Here is a 23,332-nt window from a genome sequence, read left to right as displayed (position 1 = left end):
ACTGGATCACACAGATATCTGGATTGGTGCTTTCATTTTTCTGAGCAGAAACAGTAGTTGATAAGGCTGGGACACAAATGGCAGAGAGTGAGCTTTAACCTGGCTTTAATTTGCATGAGGGAAAGAAAAGTGGATGAACCAATAGTCCCTCACCAGGAAATGGCATTTTCTGGGTGTCTATTTTCCAGCAGGAGATGCTCCTAATAGAAGAAAGAGGAAATGGCCTCAAGTTGCTCCAGGGGAGGTTTAGACTGGCTTTTAGGAAAACTTTCTTCACCAAAGGAGTTGTCAAGCATTGGAACTGGCTGCTCAGGGAAGTGATTGAGTCGCCATCCCTGGAGGTATTTAACAGAGGTGTAGATGAGGCACTCAGGGACATGGTTTAGTGGTGGACTTGGCAGTGCTGGGTGAAGGATTGGTCCCAATCATCTTCAGGGTCTTTTCCAACATAAAGGATTGTATGATACTATGATAATTAATTCTAGCTACACAACATAATTGTCAGTTTTGTAGCTGTGAGATTATCACTGGACCAAGCCCACCAAAGAAGATGGGACTGAAGCCCTTGGAGAGTAGGGAATACCACAATTTATTCTTTAAAAAGGTTTCTTCAACACTCCAGCCACTTCCCTTCCAGAAACATAAACTTTCCTAAAGCACTTCTACCAGCACAAATAAATAAATAACAAAGTGGCTGCAACCACCCCAGCTTTTAATTAAACTGCAACTGAACAAACAGCTTGAAAGCTGCTGTGCCGTGATGGCCATAACCTGCTCCTGCTGCTGCCCTTTTGGCTTTGTGCTCCCAGGGTCAGATTCTCAGCATACCCTTGCCTGCAGCCCTGCCTTTTCTTTGAAGCTGCACAAGCTCTAGTTTTGTTGGGGTTTTGGAGGTTTGTTTTTACCGTAAGGGCAACATCACGCCTGGCACACACCCGACTGCAGGCGGGGATTTCCTTACTCTCCTAGGGACTGGAGAAGTGTTCAGTGGAGACAGCTCCCAGGAGCTCAGAAAAAAAAGGCAGAAAGCTTCAAAAAGGTATTACATTAATCTCATGAGTTGCTTCCTACTATCACTCATTACATTCTAGGAGAGACCTTGTATTTCTAACATCTAAAAATGGATCTATGGCCTGGTAGCACGCATTCATCACGAGCGCAATTCCACCAGCAGCAAATTTGCCTCCACCCCGCTCCCTGCTCTGACTCTGTCAAATCCACCTCTTGCCTCTAGAAAAGAAAAACCCACAAAGAAAAGCACCACACCTTTGTAGCCTTATCTTTAATACAACACAGTACGCTGTGTTTTATTTTAACAGCTCAGGTTTTCAAGGTTTACCACCCTCGATTGCATTATCAGATCTCCTCCAACCCAGCACTGAGAGAAAAAAAACTGTACTATTGAAATGCAAGTACTTTATAGTGACTGTGCATTGTTCATAAGAGATCAGGGATAGCTTTTCCATTTTAAAAAAACCCAACCAAACCTAAAACCTTTTCACTTCTTTATTAAGCCAAGGATCTGTTAAAGTGCAGATTTCCCCCCTGTGCCAATAACACCTGGCAGTACATAACACACTAAGCATTTTTACTGTAATGACACTTCCATTGAAATTCATGCAGGCATTTGACTATATTTCCAAAGAGGTGGAATATTATTCAGTGAGGGAACACAGATACTCTGGGAGGTGAGAAGGGGTAGAGGGAAAATTGCAGGCAATTAGTATTTTCTTGACCTAACTGTAATTTGTGAATTTGTAGAAGTCCTCTTCTGAACTGGTTAATTTGATCCAAGAATAACTCAAAAGTGTCTGTTGCAATCCTGCCCTCACAAACACAGACCAGCACACTCACACCAGTCAAGCCCAGAAGAAAAGCAGTACCAGTCCCCTCTGCCCCCTGCATTTACCCCAGCAGTGGGCAATCCCCTCCCACACCACCCGGGGAATCCTGGGCTCCCTGCAGTCTGATCAAGGGCTGATGCACTTAGCATCAGGAACAAGGGAGGAGACTCCAAGCGACTAACAATACTCTTCAAAGAGAAAACATATTTTCCCATGGTTTAAAATTACCATCTGAACTTTAGTAGAAAAGTGATAGTGGTGCCATAGCCAGAGGTAGCAGATAGCATTATCCCATCCCCTGTCACATGGGAATGTGAACTGCTGCCCCACCACAGGTAATCCACATTCTCAAAATATACTGCTGACCTACGTGCCCAGGTGCCCCATCACACAGGTGGTCTGTTTCTTTACAAGAATGCAACTGGGATTTCTTTGTTTTCATGTCTTCTCTGCTTGAGAGGCTTTTTTGTGCTCCCACCACACACATGAAACGGGGAGAGAGGGACTGGGGCTCAGTGAAGAGGAGGTGGCGGTGGTCAGGTGAAGTCTGCAGAAAGGATAAGAAGTTTCTGTGACAAGATAAACAGTGATCACTTCTTAACAGCTTAGACACAGGGTACCACTTCTCATGTGAATGTATTTACACTTAAATAATATATCTCTATGACTAAAGGAAGGAGTAATCAAAAGCTGCCATTTCAGCTGTGCATTGCAAAAGTAAACCTCCCCAAAAAGTGAAATGCAAGAGGAAAGAGAATGATATGCTTTGATTTATAGGTTACTTTTAAACTTAGTGGTGGGGGAGTTCTCCCAGTAGCCCTTGAGAAGGTCTCTGTTTATTTGAGAAGCTCACAGGAGCACAGCCACAGCACAGACTCCTGTTCAGCCCCATAGCCACAAGGGGCCCAATCTACTCTATCAGTATTTATTTACCTTTAAATACAAAAGGAAGGCTATCCAAACAAAAGTTGAGAGCGTCCAGCAGATAATTAAGTACGCTAATGCACAAATCTATTTAGATAAGAGTGAGCATATTGGTAGAATCAAAAGGCAGGTCATAGTTTATAATCCATTCTCTGTATAAACAAGCACCACCAGTGCCACTCACACCAGAATTATACTTAGGGGGTAACACCCTCTCCCCTCCTGGAACACCGACTCGTGCAGGATTTTGGCAGTGCGTGGGCAAGGACACTGCATTTGGGCTGCTGAATGCACATCTTTGCTGGTGCTCAGCATTGGCTGAACAACTCCAGGCTTTGGCCCACTCCCCACTGTAACCTCCTGAGTGTTCAAGCCCCTGGAGCCCCAGCCATCGGCCATCCATGGAGCACCCTCACAGAGCTGCCACTGCTGGAAGCATCCAGGAGGGCACCAGCAAGCATCATAGAGCCCAAGCAACTTTTGGCTCCACTGTTCTAATGAAACCACAGCTTATCTATTTTTATTGTTCTCTGTATACCTGCTCTGTTTTCCTGTACATAAATTATTCTTCACTTCCTTCCTGAAAGAGCTATTATTTAACAGCATAGCTGGCATTAACTATTGTATCACATTCCCCCAGAGATCCATTAGTGCAATGATAGAGTGCAACACCAACACAAAAAAACATGCACAAACACTCCCTGAACTAAACCATTGCAATGCAGCCCTTTCAAACAGAAGAGGCAACATAAATAGAAGAGATCAGAAGCCTAACCAGGACATGGTACAGCGTGGACAGATTACTTCTTCCAATTTACAAAATTAAAATACCTGGGCTATAATTAATTATTGTTCTGCTTGTTCTGGACATATCTAACCCTGAATGGACAAAGAGGGATATTGCTTGTAGATCTCCACAGTGATCAAGGGGTCAGGCAAAGCTTGCACTGGATACTCTCTGTCTCTTGAAACCTGTTTTTATTTCGTTGTAATTCAAATTATCTGAAGCATCTAAACCAAAGGAGAAACACTGGACTTGGGCTTGAAAACTGTCCTCCCTAGCATTTCAAGGTAGAAGTATCTCCTCATCTGTGGACATTTTTACACACAAAAAATGTCAACTAAAATAATCATTTCAAACCCTGGCTGATCTGAACTAATACACCAGCTATACAATACATTTAAAATTGATGTTTTATTTTATAGACATCCTGTTTTAGATTCCTATCTCATTTCAGCCTCTGTCCCCAAAGCAGCTTTCAGCGGATGATTCCTCCACCCTAAGAAAGTTACACCGACTTCCAATACCCACACGAAACCACTGGTCTCTAATTAGGAATTCAACTGAATTAGTATTATAATGAGCCCCAGAAAGCTGCCTATAGGCATGGATTTATCTAACTAAGGCCACACTGTCTGGAGATTAGTGAACAAAGTATTCTCCCAACCCCACAGTGCCGGGGAGCCCCCAACACCACGGGTGGCTGAGGGCTGACAGCAGAGCATGCAGCACCACTGGCTCCCAGAAAGGAGCTGCCAGCAGGAGGTGAGGAGCCCACTGCTCAGTAAACCAACCTCCTCCCTCCTCCCAGGACAGGAATGCTTGCTCACAGGAGCAATTCAAGTTGTTATCTCAAGTGTCTTTTGCTTGTGCTGTCCTTACCGCCAAGGAAGTGGGTGGCAGGAAGTCACACCACCACCACCTTCTAAGACAAGAGAGCAAACAGGAAGTTCCCCTTTTCTAAGGCAGAAGGCTTTAGGCTTTTGTTAAGGCTTTAGGTGCAATCCTGCTCTAATCAGCTCCAGCAGAAGCTGTGGCACAGGAGGTGTCTACAGCAGCAACACTGCTCTGAAACAAAGCATGCAAGCCGAAAACAAAAACAGATATACAAAGCCAAAACTTGCATCAGTCCAGGAAACCTTCACACGTATCACCCACCACAGACCAGCCATGAAGTTGTGGGCTGAACAATTTCTCTCCAGCTCTTGCTTCACCTTCTCCAAGCAGCTTCAGAACAAAGTGTAATCCTATCCTGAGGGAAGGTGATGCATGAAACACAAGGTTGGTGGAACAATATCCACTTTACATCCGTGGAGAAGATGCCCAAATGGCCTGGACATGCCACCTGGCACCAGACATGCAGTTTGTATCATTTGCTGTTCACAAATTTTGACTTCACAAAATCAGATCCAGTCCAACATTTACTTAAAGCAACAGAAACTTCTGATTCACCCCTTTTTAACCAGAAGAGAGGACTAGTTAGTGCAGAGCTGCTTTGGACAGAAAGGGAAGTCAGTGGCTCCTTTCCAAAACTCTGGAGGAAAAAGTCCGACAACAAGCCCTGGGTAGGTGATAAAAGGGAAAACAATGCAAAGCTGCAGAGAAGTTGACACAGCAGCCCAACAAAATGCTCTCCCAGGGACAGCAGCACTGACCCAGGACCTGCCAAGGTCTCACCTACAGCAAGGTCTTGGCCAGGTTACCTCACAATTTTGAACAGACCACCAGAGAATTTAACAGGTCCAAATTCTCCCATAACAAACCGAAAAATTTGACATTGCAAAGACAAGGTTTTGGGCTCTCCTAGGTAATTGCTATGGCCTGCCACTGCTGGGGAGCCAGGTATTCCAAAATACAAGTCAAAACACAGTTAGGAAGGACTAAGAAAAAAACTAGAGAAGCAGGAATCCCAAATGGGTTTTGCCTAGAGGCAAGGGGCAAAAGCAGTGAGATGCAGTAACTCTAACAACATAATTTTACAAGATTAAAAAGAAATAGGTCACCCTGTCACTACAGAGATTGGGTGGGATTAGTTTAATACCAGTTTGCCCAAATAAAGGTCAAAACCAGCTCCACTGAACAACAAAGTTTAGAGGGTTTGGCTATTAGCAAGCTGGTTTCTTAGATTATATTTGTGTATTGTCTACGTGGGTCTGAAGACAAGATAGATGCCACCCAAGAGAGTCCAGGACAAGGAAGTTCGCAGTGGCTCTCAGAGGCAGATTTCCAAGCCATGGATTTAAAATTAGGGCTGCATGGGCTTGTCTGGATTTGCAGAGTGAATCTGCCAAACATTTCAATGCACATATTTGTAGCACAGCCCAAGATCTGTACGATCCAACTGGAGGCTCCCACATTGTGCTTAAAGGATGGCACCAAGCAGCAGGTCTCTGCAGCATGCCGTGAGGCCAGAGCGCCTCAAAGAGCAGTCCTTGGAGGAAATCCAATAACAGAGCATACCACAGCATCATACTTGCTGTGCTGTCTTAGCCCTTGGCCTATGGTGATTCATCTTTGCCTGCAACCTCTGACATTTTCCACCACCATTCATGCAGACACATTACTAGGATTTAGTCACAGACTAATACATCCAGCATGGATCAACCACCACAGGCCAAACCCACCTGAGACATCCTGGATCACAGGAAAAGGAGACAAGTCTAAAAGAAGATGACAAAAACCTCAGAATAGCACCAGGAACAGCGTCAGACGCAAAAATTGAAACGTGGAAGAGTTTGTTTCCCTCTTAAATACCCTACAAATCACTTTGAGCTGTAGCCTGCATCTTTATTTTTGTCAGAAAGCAGCACTTCTTGCTCAGTGTGAATACTCTTGATCAGCCATTGCAAATGTCAAGCTGGGTTTGAAGTCACCAGTTGCATGACTCTGCCCCAGTTCCATCCTTTCAGTGCCTCGCTGCCCCAGCATCCCCCGAGCAGGGGCTGATCAGAACTGCCCCAGAGCCAGGCCACTCAGAAACTCTCTCTCTCCCATTTTGTCTGGCTCCAGCTCACTCGGCCTCAACAGGCGCTCAGTCTGCATCAGCATCCCTGCCTTCAATGCCTGGAATTAGACTCTGCAGATTAGCCAATGTGCTGAGGCTTATCTCTGTGTCTAATCACTAATAAAGTTGCAACCTGGTGCATTCGTACCGTATTAGGCCTCGCTCAACAACGCGGACTTTAAAGGTCATCTGCCTCCTCCAATCCCTGCCAGGTTTATTGCAGAGGGTCCGGGTGGGTCCTGCTCGCTCCGAGCGGCCAAATTCAGCAAAAATCCAATTACGGCCACAATGGTCCCAGGCCAGAGAGGCTCCCGGGCCCCTCAGCCCTGCCGCCCCGGCGCCCTCTCCACAATGCCAGCTTTTGTCTCAGCCTCGCTATTGTTCGGGATTCTCTCGCATCCCTGGACACAGGATAAAGAGCCGTGTTTGGAGAGATGTTTATGAATGGGGTCTCAGAGCACAGGGGTGCAGCAACACAGGGCTTGACCGTGAACAAAAAAGGTCATGGTTTCAAAAAGCCACGTTGAAGAAGAATCATTGAAGATGTAATATGCACTTGCCAGGAAGGCAAAGTTACAGGCAAAGAGAAAATAAGAAGCAGATCCCAGTCTTTTCAAAGCCAAGGGAAGTTTGGCCACAGACCTCAGTGCAGTCAAGGTGTCTCCCAAAATATCTAAAATAAATAAAATACGTAGCAGATCCCATTGCGTTAGGCCACAGTGTTGAAAAGATTTTACATCACATTGATTTCCAAAGCAGGAAAAATATTATTTTGATTTGCTTTCTGATTAAAAATGTAGCAGATAACCGCAGTAAACAGTAAAATATGGGCCAAAGAAACTAGGTGAAAAATATCAGCTAATAAAAATCTAAATCATCCTTCTAGCATCAGAGAAAATACACTATTCTGATCTTGAGCTGGTGTAATGAATCTGCTACACTAAATTCATCAAGAGGAAAGACCTACACTTCTTTAAGACCTGTAGGAGTTACAAGGGTCTTCCCAACTAATAGCATGTAAGACCAGGTCAGTTCTGCAGTGCAAATCTCTGAGAGCTCAGGCAAAGTGAAGCAAAATTTCTGAAACACCTTCAGCATGACAGCTCCATGAGTCTTCCTAAAAACAAAAACTCACCTTCCCTCACACATCCAGGCCTACCAGGGACAAAGCCACCCACAAACCCCATCTGTCACATGGGAAAGTGCCTCTTTGTGAGGCTCTGCTGAGCAGAGGAAGATAGTAATACTGTTAAACCTTTCTGGACTTTAAAGAGTAGAGGCAGATTTATAATTGCATTCAATGAAACATCATGTGGTAATTAGCAGCAATGGAAGAGCCAAGTATAAATCTCCCATTCAGTAGAGTGTCACATGTATAAATCTATTTACCAAGGATTACTCTGTAGCTCCTGCCATAATAAATCATCAGGAAAATGCCTTGTGCACCACTAACAGAGCAGGAATCTGGAAAAGCAGGCAGGCTATTCTTTGTAAGGAGTACTGATAACCAGCCAACCTGAGAGTTTGTTCAAAATCTGATATTAATTGTGCTCCGCTTATTTGGTGCATTTGTTTGGGTGCTTGGAAGGCTAAAATTGATTTTGTTTTCTTTTTGTTTTAAATACAAGTACATCAATACACACAGACTGTAGCATTAAGTCGATGTCAAGGGGTACAAATAAAAAAAGGGGTACTAAGACAAAATCCAGAATTAATGTCCACTCACCAAAGGAACTACAAAGGCTCCTTTGATTTTATAAGATGCACCACATTGCAATTCATAGGATCATAGAATTATTCAATCATTTAAGATGGAAAAGATCCTTGAATACCAGCAAGTCCAACCATTAACCCAGCACTACAGAGTCAACCACTAAACCTTGGTCCCAACTGCCACGTCTACTCATATTTTAAATGCCTCAAGGGATGCTGCCTTCACCACTACCCTGGGAAGCCTGTTCCAATGCCTGACAACACTTTTGCTGAAGAAATTTTCCTAATATCCAAACTAAACCTCTCCTGGTACAACTTGAGACCATTTCCTCTTGTCCTACTGCTTGTTATTTGGGAGAAGTGAGCAGCCTCCACCTTGTTCCAACCTCCTTTCAGGTAGCTGTGGAGAGCAATAAGGTTCCCCTGAGCCTCCTTTTCCCCAGGTCCCTCAGCTGCTCCTCATCAGACTGAATGGTATTCTGGCCTAGTTTCTGCTCAATGTAAATGTTTTATGTAGGTTAATCCCAGATAAATAACTGTTTTCTTGCATTATCTAGATCTTCCACTATACATTATGGGGTGTATTAGAAAGATTAAGCACTGCACAGTCAACTAAGAGCCTCTCTATAGAATGCTCCTGCCCCCAGCTCTGCAAAGATGCCATGTCACAAACTGAACACCCCGTGTATCTGCATGACTTACCAAAACCTCTTGCTAATCACCTGAGGTTTCTATTTGTAGCCAAACACAAACAGTGTTTCAGGAAAGCTTTCGTTCTGCGCTGAAGAGCTAAGGCTAAGCTGCCTTCCAGAAGCAGCCAGATAAGAAAGAAAGTTACATGCCAATATAGCATTTAACGTATCAGAATCAGAAGAAAATCACAGCCAAATCATATGGAATGGGCAACTGCTGTGATGGCACTTGATTCAGTGATACACAGGTCTGAAGTGCAGCAACATGCTGAACACAAATTCATAAAAGAAAGACATGGACCTGCTGAAGCAGGTCCAGAAGAGAGGGCTAAAACATCTCTCCAAGAGGAAAAGTTGAAAGAGTTGGAGTTGTTTAGCCTGGAGAAGAGAAGGTTCCTGGGAGACCTCATTGCAGCCTTTTAGTACTTAAAGGGGGTTATAAGATAGATGGGGAAAAAATTTTATTAGGGCCTGTTTTAATACAATAAGGGATAACGGTAATGGTTTAAAACTAAAAGAGGGTAGGTTTAGATTAGATCTAAGGAAGACATTTTTTACAATGGGGGTGGTAAAACACAGGTTGCCCAGAGAGGAGGTGGATGCCCCAGACCTAGAAACACTCAAGATCAGTTTGGATGGAGCTTTGAGCAACATGATCTGGTTGAAGTTATTCCTGCTCATCGCAGGGGGTTGGACTAGATAACTTTTAGACCTTCCAACCCAGACTATTCTATGATTCTATCAGACCAGAAATGCTGCTAATTATAACAACCACATTGTGAAGATCACCACCTCTACATCTAAAACTTTACAGACTTTTTTTTGGATCCTCACTGGTCTCCAGTCCATAAAAAAGCACTGAGATTTGGAAGCAGTTTTCAGGTTAGGGATGTGAAAGCAGTATGTGAAATGTCTGCTTGCATATGCTTATCCTACAGCTAAAGAGAGACTTATCCCTCTAGAACTGTCTTTACAGCATGTGTCACCAAACACCAAATTCACACAAAAAATATTTATAAAATGTATCTACAATCCACATGATGCTCGTGTTGCAGAATATCCTACTACGTAAATCTGTAGAAATAATGCAGACATTCTGGGATGAAGATCTGAAGAAGCTGCTAAAGAAAAATCTGTGTGTGCCCATTGCAGTGTCTGATCCCACCTACTTTGCAAGGCGTTTTTCACAGGCATCACTCTCACTGCCCTTTGACATAGGCAATTATCTGCTCCCAATCCTGCTGACCTCACATTCCTTACCCACCTGCAAGTCCCATGCAAAGATAACAGAAGTTTGCATTCACATTAACTAAGTCTCTTTGTTCTGGGCAAGGAAACAATATTCATAATGCCCAATCTGATTTCATTCCAGCAGAGGATTAGTTTCAATCTCTGCTGCTGTAGAACAAAAAGGCAAGCAAGAAATTATCATCAAATAATTACAATGCTTTACGCTTTACAAAGGACACCCAGAGGTTTGCAAAAAAACCCAACTCTTTTTCTGGAACGAATCTGCAGTAAATTTCTGAGCATGCCTCAGACACACTTAGGAAGCCTACAGAGTCCTGCAGATAAGGGCCAGGACTGAGGGTCGGCAGATGAAAGCTCTGCTGCCTGCTCTTTGCATACTTAGGCTAGTCAACATCCAAACTATAAAAAAGGGGAATAATGCTACTTCTCAGGCTTATAAATATGCTATGAGGCCAAACTCATTAGCGTTTACAAAGCACTCCTAGACTCCTTGTCTGGAAGGAGTTATACAACCATAAAGTATTATTCATGCTGTTCTAAGGCAGAAAAGTACGTATTACTGCAAATCCAGCAGTAGCTCTTCATGCACCATTAAGGTTTACTACACTGTCTTAATCTAATCATCAGCACTTCAGAACCCAGATCTGTCATTTGAAACATACAGATCAGAATTCATCATTGAATAACCAACTGGGTCAACGATATACAGCACAGGACACACATGCCCTTTTTTTCCTCACATTACACATCTACAACTGAACCATTCGTATTTTCAAAACCTCAACATTATTGGTTTTCCTGCCATATTGCATTACGTCTAGCCAGGATTTTAACAGGTTCAAAACTCAGCTTCCAGATCTGTTTGCACATTTTTAAAAAGCTGATATGGGAAGGAGTGCAAAGTTCAGGTCTACACCTCTCCCAGCATTTATCACGGAAACTGCTTCCTTCAGGCAACTTTTTCTGCCCATTATTATTCTGAGATCTCCTTTGCTTGTAATTCTGAAAACGTATTCATAACTAGTGGTACACTTGCTTTTGACTTGCTGATCAAAATACAATCTTTATAGCTCCAGGCACCATCATCAATGCTGAGCTGGAGGGAGTTCATTCCAGTTCAACGAAATCAGCTGTTAAAAATAACAGCTAGTTCCCAAACCACATCTTTGCAGTGATTTACTCCATCTCCTCCTTTGGCTGCTGCCACATCCCTTTGTACTGGTCTCCAACCCCATCTTGAGCTAGACAGGCAATTCTTGCTGCCCACTCCTCACACACTGAGAACATCTTCTCCACACATGCGCCATGCTGCCCAGCCCTTCCCTCCAGCTCTACAGATGTTTCAACAGAAGAAATCTGTCCCTTTGTGCATGACACAGTTTTGGTTTATATCCAGATACTAAATCTCTTCTTTAAAAAAAAAAGATCAAATTCAAATATCACACCATCCTTGAACAAAACACATTCAGGGAGTTTTACCCTTTAGACAACATTCCTTTTACAAGGGCAGTTCCAAGGCTTTCCCAAAAATACTGTGTTTGCTTCACTTTGAACCGCCAAAGAAAAGCGAACTAAAAAAAGACAGTTCTGTAATTTTTATCCAAATAAGGCAGAATGAAGGACAGGACAGCAGATCTTCCATCAGAAAGCTTCCCTGTCCAGCCTGGCCCAGATGCTGTAACAAGCAGAAAAAAAAAATAGAGGCCTTTCCAACAACACTATCAGCTGCTGCTAACGTGATCCATTCCTCATCTTCCAGGTCTCTGAGCAGACTTGCCTCCACAGCTGTGGGATCAGAAAACTTGTTGGACCTATGCTGTTATGGACAGAGGGCATTTACAGCTCTGGAGCGATGCTTTCTCAAGAACACAGCCCCATGGCCAAGAAAATTAGCTAGTCACTTCAGTCTCTTCCAAGAGCGAAGCCTGAATCACTCTCAGAATCCTTAATACTCTGAAAATGCTGAGCACCTTTGCTTTGAAGAAGATGCCTTCAGTATCCCAGGTGGACCCACAACGACAAAGATACTCTGGATCACTTGCCATCGTGCAAGCTCTTGACCTGCTGCTCCAGAGCCAAAGCAAGTCTGTGACCTGCACCTGGTACCTCTACCAACACTCCTGCCCTCGGCTCTCACTTGCGTTAGGCAGCAGAAGCTAATGAGTTACAAAATGCTCCCTATTTTCTTGGAAAAAAAAAAAAACAACAACAAAACAGACAGAAGTGGATAAAAACACAGCTTTACATTTAAGCACAGATTAAACAACATTGATGTTTAGAGGGCTGTGTTTTTAAAGAACAAATTTCCAGAGGAACTTAATTATGTTCCTAGGGTTAACAAAAGGATTTATGTGATCCAGTTTCTCTTCCTTACCACGCTGCAAGTGAGGGATGTGACTCAATACAACAATTCACTTAACCCCATAGGATCTACACCCATCATTTTGAATAATTAGAGAGCATTCATTTGGGATGATCCTTTCTCTTCCCCTCTCTGCTGTTTAGCTTTACATAGAGAAAATATTTAGTGTATAAGACAAACAACAAACAGGAATAAAATTAGTCCTTTCAAACTGAGATGTTGTTTAACTAATTGAAAAGAGAAAGCAAAAGCTCACTTTGTGTGGCTAGCAGAAAAGTCATAAAATTTTCTCACTTTTCTGAGGTTCATACTCCAGTAATTATCTTTTATACAAAGAACAGTGACTCATAAATCTGTTTTTTCACAAAAATTTTGCACAAAAAAGTCTGAAATAAAAGAGGGTCCCCTCCCCTTTTTTTCTTGGTCAACTTGAAGCTGAAACATGGTCTTTAAGAGCTGTGGGAGTGGAAAGTCATTAGGGCTTCAATTCCAAATGAAAATTAAGGCTTTTAACTTCCCATACTACTCATACTGACAACCTTTCATACATAATTGCCTAGGAAGAGTTACTGCGGTCTTGTCACCCTCCTAACATGCCAGTGATACGCTGACAAAAAGATCCTCCCTCCCAATTCCACCACGCAAATGGAAATAAAAGCCCATGTGGTTAAGAAACTCTGAGCTCACACCCAAGAGCGACTTTGATGACTTTTCAGTCAGGACTTGTTAGGAGTTACCAAACTACCAGCGTCAGAAATAAAGCAGTCAAGGGATCAGGTAGGACTTTAACTTGAAAGAGGAAGGGTGCCCTCAGCAATTACAGCAAAGACACTGCTGCTTTGCAGTGACATGGGGAGCAACGTGACACAAAGGACCCTTCTGCTTCACAGCTGTGATTCTTCACCTCAGCCAAAACTGCAGTAGGCTGAGAGATAAACTGCATTTTAAATCCACATATATAACATGATATTCAACTGGGCAACATAGATGGGATGAGCTGAAATAGCAAATGCTCTGCCCACTCTCTGAAAGATATCAAGGTAACCTGTTGCCGTGACAGCAGAAGCATCTTTCTGCACTTGTCTGTGTTTGTGGAGAGGCAAACACTGCTTTTTATCTAATTTTGGTTGTGTTCTCATTTGGGAGCACTATTATTTGACAAGTTTCTGGATTTTACAGTTGGCTGGAGACTGACCACACTTCATCATCCTGTGGTTCCAAGAAGTATATACAATATAGAGGGAAGCAACCCAATATGTAAAGTGCTTTTACCCCAGTAAAGCTGAAACAGGATTTGAAGCAACTCCAAAACTGGGAATTAGAAGTGTGTGGAGTTGCTGTAAAGACTTCTCCTCCCTTGCTACTTCAGTATAACTCAAAACCTGTTTGTTATCACTGGTATCATAGCAATGGTCAGAGGCCCCACTTGAGGTAAGGGTCTAATTCTGTTGAGCACTGTATGAGCACGTTATAAATGACCTAACAAACCACAAAAAACTTAGAGAAGACAAAGGAAATACATTATCCTGGTTGTATAAAGGGAGAACCACAAATCACATAATTTAGGTAAGTCTACATCAGAAAGCTATGTAACAGTGAGGAAAGCATTTCAAATCTGAATCCCAGTTCAGTGCTGTAACTTGCAGAACCATCCATCCTTTTGTTATTTTAAGGCTTACATCTAAAGCCATACAGTCTTAAATGACATCATAAAAACAGGACTACATTTTCTTTCAAGAGGTTGGGAGACAAGCATGGGATACTTCCAAATAAGCTGCTCAGAATTTAAGAAGGAAAAAGCTACTCCAAAAACTCGAGAAGAACAACTTTCAGAAGATGGTTGAATAGAGTCACACACGTGCAGCTACATCCACATGGCCTGGAGGACAGAGTTGCAGAAATCATTATTGTTCCTGAGGTGGAAACTGCAGCCACTCCAGAAGAGAAGATCTCCACAAACAAGGCATATATTATCATGTTTCAGGACATGAAAGAGGAATAAACACACAGGCTTTAAAAATGGATCCCTATTTTTAAAAGGTGCTAAAAGGATGAGAAAGGAAAACACTCTAAGTGTTATCAGAACTGGAAGATGGAAAGGCTGCTGCACTGACTAAAATACTGAACTGGTTTGTAGCCTCAAAAATAAACATCACAGAGAAATGAATGAATAATTGAAATAAAGCAAGAGAGTGCGGAGGTATTCATAACAGCAAAGGACAGGTGTACCAGCAGTTTGACCAAGAGTGAACAACTCATTCCCACGCTGGGTTTCAGCTGCATCAGGAAAATGAACAAGGGAACATTTTATCAGAGTTTTTCACAATGTGCCATCCCTGTGCGATGCATGAGCCTCCGGTGAAGATCATATAACCTATAACTATGTATCACATTCAACAGCAAACAAGCTTTTAACTCAGTGGAAAGGGATTAAAAGCTCCGTAGATCCAAAGCATAGATCAAAGTTATATTCAGCTGCTGGGAAATAGATAAATATGAGACTGCAAATCCCAGTAAGGGAGATAAGAAAAGGAAACCAAGAAGACAAAAGAATACTGTGCATCACAATAGTTCTTTAAGATTGTACATAAAAATAAGATTTTCTTAACACCTTTGTTAGGAGCTGGAAAAGATTCAGCATCAACCAAAATGACTTCTTTTTAATTACTGATGCTCTGTTAGCATCTGATGACGTTACTCTGGCGTAAAACAGTAGATTTTTACACAGATTGTCTTGGAACCTATTCTATTATATCCTACTGAAAAGAAAAATGGAGGGGAATAGCAAAAACATCAACATGAAAATGGTAAATTCCTGCATGTATATAACCAGCAGTAATCCTCTGGCAACACAAAAATCAAGCAGAACATTGACTCCTTGTTGGAGATTAAAGATACTCTGGATTTCCTTTGAAAAAAATACCAAAGAAGTGTAAGGAGTCCAAGTCTCAGTTTCATTCTAGTCTGCAGTGTCCCACAGTAACTTCACTGGTCACTGAGATGCACCACACCACTGAACAGTCCACAGCCTGATGCAAAGTCACAGCCAGGAGCACAGCGGCACAGAATTGGCATTTATAAGACAAGGCATTATCAATAAGTGTCATAGAGTGAAATAAATGTACCTCAGCAAGTAAAAACCTGCAGCTGAAAGAGATGCCAGGCCTCCAGAGACTGCTTAGCACTTAATCAAAAGTCAGAAACCAGGAATTTTGCATTTGTGATGCACAGCAACCTGTCTTCAGATGACCCAAGATGGAAGATGGGGCGATGAACAACCAAACTCTAGCCAGCCCCACCAGATCAGAGACTGACAGCAAGCCTCCTCCTGCTATTTCCAGAGAAATATTAAGCTTTGGGGACTGGAAATGCTAAAAGTCTTTTTTTCTTTTCTAAAACAACGGTTTGGTTTTGCTACTCTACTTTGAGTAGTCCTTTTGCCTGCTCCTTTTCTCTTCATGGGTCTTCTGCAGCATAAGGACAGAGAGCTGCTCTGCAGATTTCCCTGCCTCACCTGGGGGTTCTCATTCTCCTGGGAATGCAGGGACAGGTCAGACACAGCTGCCAAACCCCCAGGAACAGGCATCCCTGGAGCATCTTACTGCCCTGGAGGTGGTTTGAAAGAGCAGCTAAGTATCTCCTCTTGCTTCCTAGCCTGAGCCCTACTCCATCCATTTGCTCCACACACTTCATCTCTCATCTCCCACAGACATTCAAATGCCACTGATCTTCCTGTACATGAATGAAACCCCAGCAGCAGAGGAGTTTGGGATGAAACGGGGGAAAAGGGAGCAGCATGCGGTCCTGAGTGTCACTGCACAGAGCTGGGGGGATGGAGCAAAGTCTGAAGGGCTTTTCAGAGCACTCCAGCTTTGATTGAACTAATTCTGCCAGCAAGCCGGCATTGACACAACCACAGAAGACAGCTAGCGTGTCACCCTGTGACTGCAGTTTGCAGCTGGCCAAAGCCCTGATGCCATAAGCCTGACACTCACTGACGGTGCTCCCTCTACTACAGACAGCCCTCCCACCACAGCCACCCCAGGCAAACAGGAGACATCCCGTCCTACAAGCCCCTAGGAGATCCCAAGCAGACAATGAGATAACTCACATCAGATTTAGGATTGCTTCAATCTCACCGCAAGATCCGTGAACTCTCAAACCCGGTCGAAACTAACCTGTAATCTACTTCACAAGGACTTTAGGTCACAAAGACCCTTTACAGGAGAGTCTCTGAGCAAGGTGAACACTCCACCACCTTGGAGACAGAACTCAGAGCAAGCAATGAACTTCCTGAGAGGGGCAAAACAGCAAGGCAAGAAACAATTTAATTTAAGGGAAGGAAGAATATATATACCTGTATGTATGGGGGCTAAAGTAACCTGGCATAAATGGTCTTGACCCAGACATGAGTCACCAGAAAAATGTTCAAAATAACCTGTACAGCAGCCTTCAATTGCCATGGTGATAAATGTTTCCTAATGCCTAAGAGCAGCTGAGTCCTGAACTCCATGCACCTCATTCACTAACAAAAGCTTTCATTATATTGGGGGAAAAAATCACGACCAAATTGTGGCCATTTTAAGCCCTCCTCAGATCAAGGGCTGATTTACACACTCTGGTTTCAATGGGGAGTACTGTGCTCACATCACTGCTAATTCAGAAGATGGAGCTGGCTTGCTTTTTGCTTCACAATTCAGTAGGCAAGGGGAAGATAGATTCTGTGAGACAGTGTTACTTTTTCTGCCAGGAGTTATCTATTTGCAGAAGTGGGTCAACTTTCTCTTGGTGGACATGTTCGTGTGCGAGTGCCTAGCAGCACTGCCTGTGCATTTCTGCCTGCTCCGCGTGCAGAGGAACCTCTGCACATAACTATTTATGGCAGCCAAGTGTTTCATGAATTGCAGCAAGTTAACCACAAGGGGATGATGACATTTGGCGACAGGGCAGGATGAATTCTGGCTGGCAGACAAAAAGTCAGGTTAAAAATACAGAATGCAGAAGCAAACCCAGCCAGTTGCAGCTAATTCGCAGGAAAACTGGATGTGCAGTCCCCAAACCTTCCCTGTTCCAGGCGAGCAGTGTTGTGTGTTTTGCAGTGGGATGCACTAAGGCCTGCGTGTGAGCATGGAAAGAACATCAGCCTTCTGGGTTCAAGCATTTTAGATGTATTTTAAATGGGTTTAGATATTTTTCATTTGCCGCAGTCCACACCTGACGTATACCAGACATTTTTGCCAGTTCAACACCTCAACTCCATCTCACCTACCATCAGCCATTGTCCATCGCTTGATCCCAGAGCATCTCCAACAGGCAGCCTCACTTCAGAAGGACACTGCAAGGCCAGCCTGGAGGGACAACGTCAGCAGACCCTGCCATGGATATGTCTGTGAGATGCAAGCAAGGCCACAGCCACACTGTGGGGCAGATAAGAAGCCCAATGCCTCCCAGGGTCAGCCTCCAGTGCTCCAAGGTCACAAGGATGCAGTCACCCTTGTACCCACAAAGTATTAACCCTTCAGCTTTCAGATGCAATGGTTCTGTCAGTGTTGGTATTCATGCCCCTCATCTCTGCACAGACATCAAGTGTAACACCTGCCAGGGCTGCATTTTGGGTTCCCATGCCGGCCACTTTATTAGATCACCATTTAATTCGATCCTCAGCTTTATTTGATGAAATGTCTCCAGAGAACCAAATCGTTTACATGTAACCAACGCAGTTTACTTTCCTTATTCTGATTGCTTTCGACGAGAGTAAGTGGATAATTCCATCAAAGGCCCATAGAAAATTGTCTTTTAATCGATACAAGTTTTCTTCCTTCAACAGGAAAAAACAAGCTGAGAATAAGGTATCTCTATAGAATATTGAAAGAGGAAAACAAAATTAGAACACATTACCATGGAGAATATATTTCCAGATATGGCCCAATTTTAATTTAAGCATCCTGAGCCTTGTTTTCAGGGACACCAGCTACCCTGAAGTTTAGGAGCCATGGAGCCTGGCACACAGGCAGTACCCCAGCAAGAAGGCAGGAGTGGGCAATGACAAAAATACCTCAAATGAAGCACTCGATGGAAGTCCTTCAAATGAGTGGCCGATGAAACTGGCTACAGGAAACTCAAGCTGCACCCTTCATGCCTGAGACCTCAGCACTGATAAGCCAATTAGCTGAACTCACTGAACTTACAGCAGAGATGGAAACAGGTATTTCTCCAGCAGTCTTATATCTATTGAGGGTACCACCCCAGAGAAGATTTCCTGTCTAAATCACAAGGAGTCTGTATGTAACAGCCTACAGCACCAAAAATACCAACATGTTCAAAACAGCAGTATTAAAAAAAGAAAATAAAAGCCATTTTCATAGGATGAAAAGTGCTCTTGATATAAGAAAGAAAATAATTGGTCAAGTAACCAAACCTGTGCTTAAGCTTGGCAGGAACCACAGAGCTCTGAGAGGTCTCCAGCACAGAGACCAGGACTTTCTCTGGGCTGCCCATGCAGTGTGGGGACTATAAAGGGGTGACATCTGAGTGCTGCTGAGAAAGGCAGTTTCCTCTCTTTCAGCAGAGCTAGGGCAGGTGCACTGAAATAGTGGACAGTGGTCACCTCAACACCTGGAACATAGCTGATCTTTAGATGGCTTTAGATGGCTGCATATGAAAGAGCTGACCAGGCTTCCTCCTCATCAGCAGAAAGAGCACAACCAGCATGCAATTGTTCTCTCTTTGATGTAGACATAGTTCACATAAATCATGACACCAAAGTGCCTTTCTCCACATGGCCGATAAAGGAAGCCCAAGGGAATGCAAATGTTAATATCTATATTGCAGCTATCTCAAATTAAATAGGATAAACCTCATCTTTTGCTCCTGCCCCTGCATGCTCTTATCTCAAAGGCTTCATTAATATGCCATAATAAATAATAAGTATATTGATTATTAATACACTAATTAAACAATTATTTTGGCCTAAAGGGCATGCAAAGGAGAGAAGTAAGTACAGGATAGCTGCATTACCAATCAATACCAACCCACAGGGAACGGCCATTTCTCTCTGCCACCATCTTTACTGCAATATATTGTACCCTCTAGGTAAATATGTGGACATCTACAAGTGGGAATCAATAGAACTAGAGATCTTCCCACCCCCTCACCCAGAGAGACCATTCTTCTTTCATTGGAGAAAACAGCAACAAGAGACCATAGATTAATCTCTGCTACTACAGGCTCTCTGCTGTATCCACAACTTCTTTCTGGGCCTCTCTGACCACTTCTTAATTGTTGATGTTTTCAATAATTATAAAAACAAAACATAAAAAAAAAAAGGTAAGAAAAAGCATTAACATTTCACACAACTGGAAAAAAGTCAGAGACGCTGGAAACCACCTAGTCCATTTTGGGAAGCTAGAATAAACAGCTTCAGTGGAAGGTGAAGTTCGAATGACAACTTCAGTTGATGGGTGTGAAATAAAAATAAAGCCTGAAAGCTTTGCCTGTATGCACAGGATTTTGTCCCAGGCACATTGCTACTTGAGTCTCTATGCCTCCAGGCTTGCAGATGGATGAACAGTTGTCCCAGTCAGAACTAGATAAGGCTAAAACCAGTGGAAGCCCTTGCCCTGGCCCCAGGGAGTTTTGAGTCACTCCTCCCAATGTTCCCACACACCTCACACTCTAGGGGCATATCCTGTGGTACCTGAGGGTTTTTTCTTCCCCCAGGTCATGTTAATATCAATATCACCAAATGTGCCTGCTGCTTTTTTTTTTTTTTTAATTCTCTGTTTTTAAACCTAATTCCGTCAGGAGCCAAGCAGCCACTTCAACAGGGTTGACCAAAGCTGGATGGGCAGAAAGTCTGTATGTGCACAGAGATCCACATCATGCATAGAAAGTAAAGCCAAAGCACTCACAAACACACACAGAGACTGTGCCTCGATTCCTGTTCCAGATCTGGGTAGGTTTGGAACTGTGACACATTAATACAGAGGCAACTGGCCAGTTCCCATCACACAGCTTTGTGGTGCCCCTCCTCCAGGTCGTAGAGCAGGCACAGAATGGTCATACCTCTTACTTTCAGAACAAGCAGGACTACATGTGTCATCTAATTTAGCCATTTTCACACTATGTTATACTTATAATCTTATCTTCCATAAGTGAATAATTAATCATCAGTTTCCAAAATACAAATTACATGAGTAAATAGACTTCAGAAAAGTGAAGCAAAGGTAGACCCCAGTTGGGTTGGGGTTGTTTTTTACACTTACACCATTTATTCTGAATTCACCTTACAAATCTAGAGTTCATCACCTCACACTGAGGTGGGCCACTGGGGCCAATAAATCAAGCCCTGGTTCAACAACTCACTTCCAAAATCACTGAAGAGAAAATGCACAACATTTAACCCACCTTTGCTCGCTAAGATTCTACTGAAAAGCTACCTTTCCACAAGTGTTTTAACAGCCACCATCCTGACTCTTTTGGAGAAGCACTTAACAAGTGAAGCTCAGTGGATACCACTAGCAGAGGCAGTACAGTTCTGCACTTTCCAGCTTCCAATTACAGGACTTTCCAGCTTTTCCATAAGCAAAAATACTCTAGCAAGCAGCTCACAAGTAGCAACCTTGCTCCCACCAGCTGTCCAAGGCTTCTGCTATGCTCTTATTACAGATGCTAAATTCTGCACTGCATCCCTTTCAGCCACCTCCTCTCCGTAAGAAAGCACACCGAGCTGTTCATTTCAGTGTTAGCTGAGCTGGCTGGGCAGCATGTGTTTTACCCACTGGTTAGTTCTCCAGTGCTTTAAAGATGTGAGACAACAGCAAACCAGACTCAAGTTAACAACCAAAAAATTGAAAGGCCACACACACTCTTTCCTCTGCCTTCCTCCTGTTTTATCCCTGAGGAAAAAATCTCACCCAGAAAAGAGTACAAAAAGGCTGAGATCTCTGCTGCACACAGAAGGCAGGGACAGGAGCAGGAGACACGAAAGGATGCTCACTGCGGGGCTGTTCCGTGACAGCTCCACCACCCACCTGACTCACTGGAGTGGTTTTTCATGTTCACCTGCTCCTGCCCTGCTCCTCTACACAGTCACAGGCTTAACAGAATTGTTGCTTGATCCCAGGCAAACACCCCTCCCAGACTTCTTGCTGTCAGTCAGAAAAGGGGCCTGATAAGGGCTGTATTTGCATATGTATTGAGAGGCATTTCCAAAGGCACAGTCGGGGAAATGGCCTTGCTGAATACCGATGCTATCTGAGAATGACAACTATTCAAGTCATTTTACAGCTTCACTACCTAAGTGGAGAGATCAGGCTTGTCCACATCTTTACAAAGATTATTAGCTTTTAAAAGCGCTGATCATATCCGTTGCACCCTCAGAAATGAAGCCGTACAGGTTCACAGGAAAGAGCTTCAGTACTTCCCACAGAGACCACCTTCCACGGGCACCCCAGAACCAGAAGTCACTAAAACATAAAGGTCATGTCTGAAACGCTCGAGCCCATACTCCTTCAGATCCAGGAAACGAGCAGGGGTGCAAAGGCACGCATGGGCACACGCGTGTGTGCAGATGCTCTGCCGCCCTTCCCTACTCTTACCCTCCATAGGGTAGGAGATGACACTCTCAGTCCAGGGTAGGAGATGACACTCTCAGTCCCCTCCAAAAGACGCTGCTGGGCACAGTCTCACACACAGCGTTTGAGGAGGGTGGTGAGGACAGAGCTCTGCAGGCAGAGGCTTTCCTCTTTGTGCAGACAGGCACGACTTTGAATCCCAGGTGAAGCATCCCACTGTGCCTTCACGCCGGATTTAAGGGACAGCTCTAAAGTACTGGTGATGTCTTGTATACACAAGAGCCCGGAGTTAACACATGAATTCAATTGGCTTTGTCCTATTCAGCTACCGATAGCTAAGAGACATGGTCTAAGGTTCACAAACCAGAGCTGCAAAGCTCTCTTGTCCCAAAACAGTAGTAGCACATTCAATACCTGTCATGTGCTCTACAAGCCTCCCTGGAGAGCAATGCTTTATGAAAATAAAGTCAAGTCACGTCAAGAGCAGAAGCTATCTGCAGATTTACAAACCAGATACTTCTGATTTACACAGCTCTAGAAGAGAGAGATTAAAAAATTCCACACCAAACATTTAAAGATGTTTGCTGTACCCTGCACCATCTGGTGACTGGATCACCCTTGAAACCAGCAATCCCTGACTACAGGGCAAGGTGGCCAGAAGATCTACAGCTGTGAGTTGAGACACAGCTGAGGCAGCAGGAGTGCAAACAGCACATTCATGGATGAACACTTGTGAAATGAGTTGATCAATCCTCCATGCCCTCGGGTCTCTTGGGACATAAAGACTTGCCACAAATCACCAAAAAAGGACCACCAAAAGCTCTTGGAGGTGAAAGGATGGTTATCTGGTAAACACATCCACTGCTGACATCAACCAGAGCCAACCTCTGAGGCTCCATCCCCCTGCATGAGCTTAGAGGAGGCAAAAGGGCACCCCAACCAGAAAATAGTCCTCCATGGTCGGAAAAGAGGATTCAGAACATTAAAAGCAGTCTTATATACAAGAATTTTTTAGACTGATGCCTGGTTTGATTCCTACTGAACCTCTTGACCACACTAGTCCTCCTAGATGTCATGTATTTTGCCTTGTTGGTTTCAAAAAATAAAAAGAATCTCAATTTCAAAGACATTCCAATATTATTTTAATGCCTGATCACTATTAGACAACAGGAGAAACTTTGCTTGA

The 23,332-nt window shown here is 43.6% G+C and overlaps 1 protein-coding gene across 1 annotated transcript in view; it reads right to left on the bottom strand.

Annotated features, from left to right (window-relative positions):
• The window catches only part of CCDC85C (coiled-coil domain containing 85C), a 110,875-nt gene that overhangs the window by 85,365 nt on the left and 2,178 nt on the right, over positions 1–23,332 (bottom strand). The gene's annotated exons all lie outside the window — the stretch shown is intronic.

Source organism: Lichenostomus cassidix, chromosome 5 (genome assembly GCF_008360975.1).
Source record: "Lichenostomus cassidix isolate B80296 chromosome 5, HeHo_3.0, whole genome shotgun sequence".
NCBI lineage: Eukaryota > Metazoa > Chordata > Aves > Passeriformes > Meliphagidae > Lichenostomus > Lichenostomus cassidix.
Note: the sequence above shows the minus strand (reverse complement) of the source record. Positions and strands in the feature narration are given on the sequence as shown.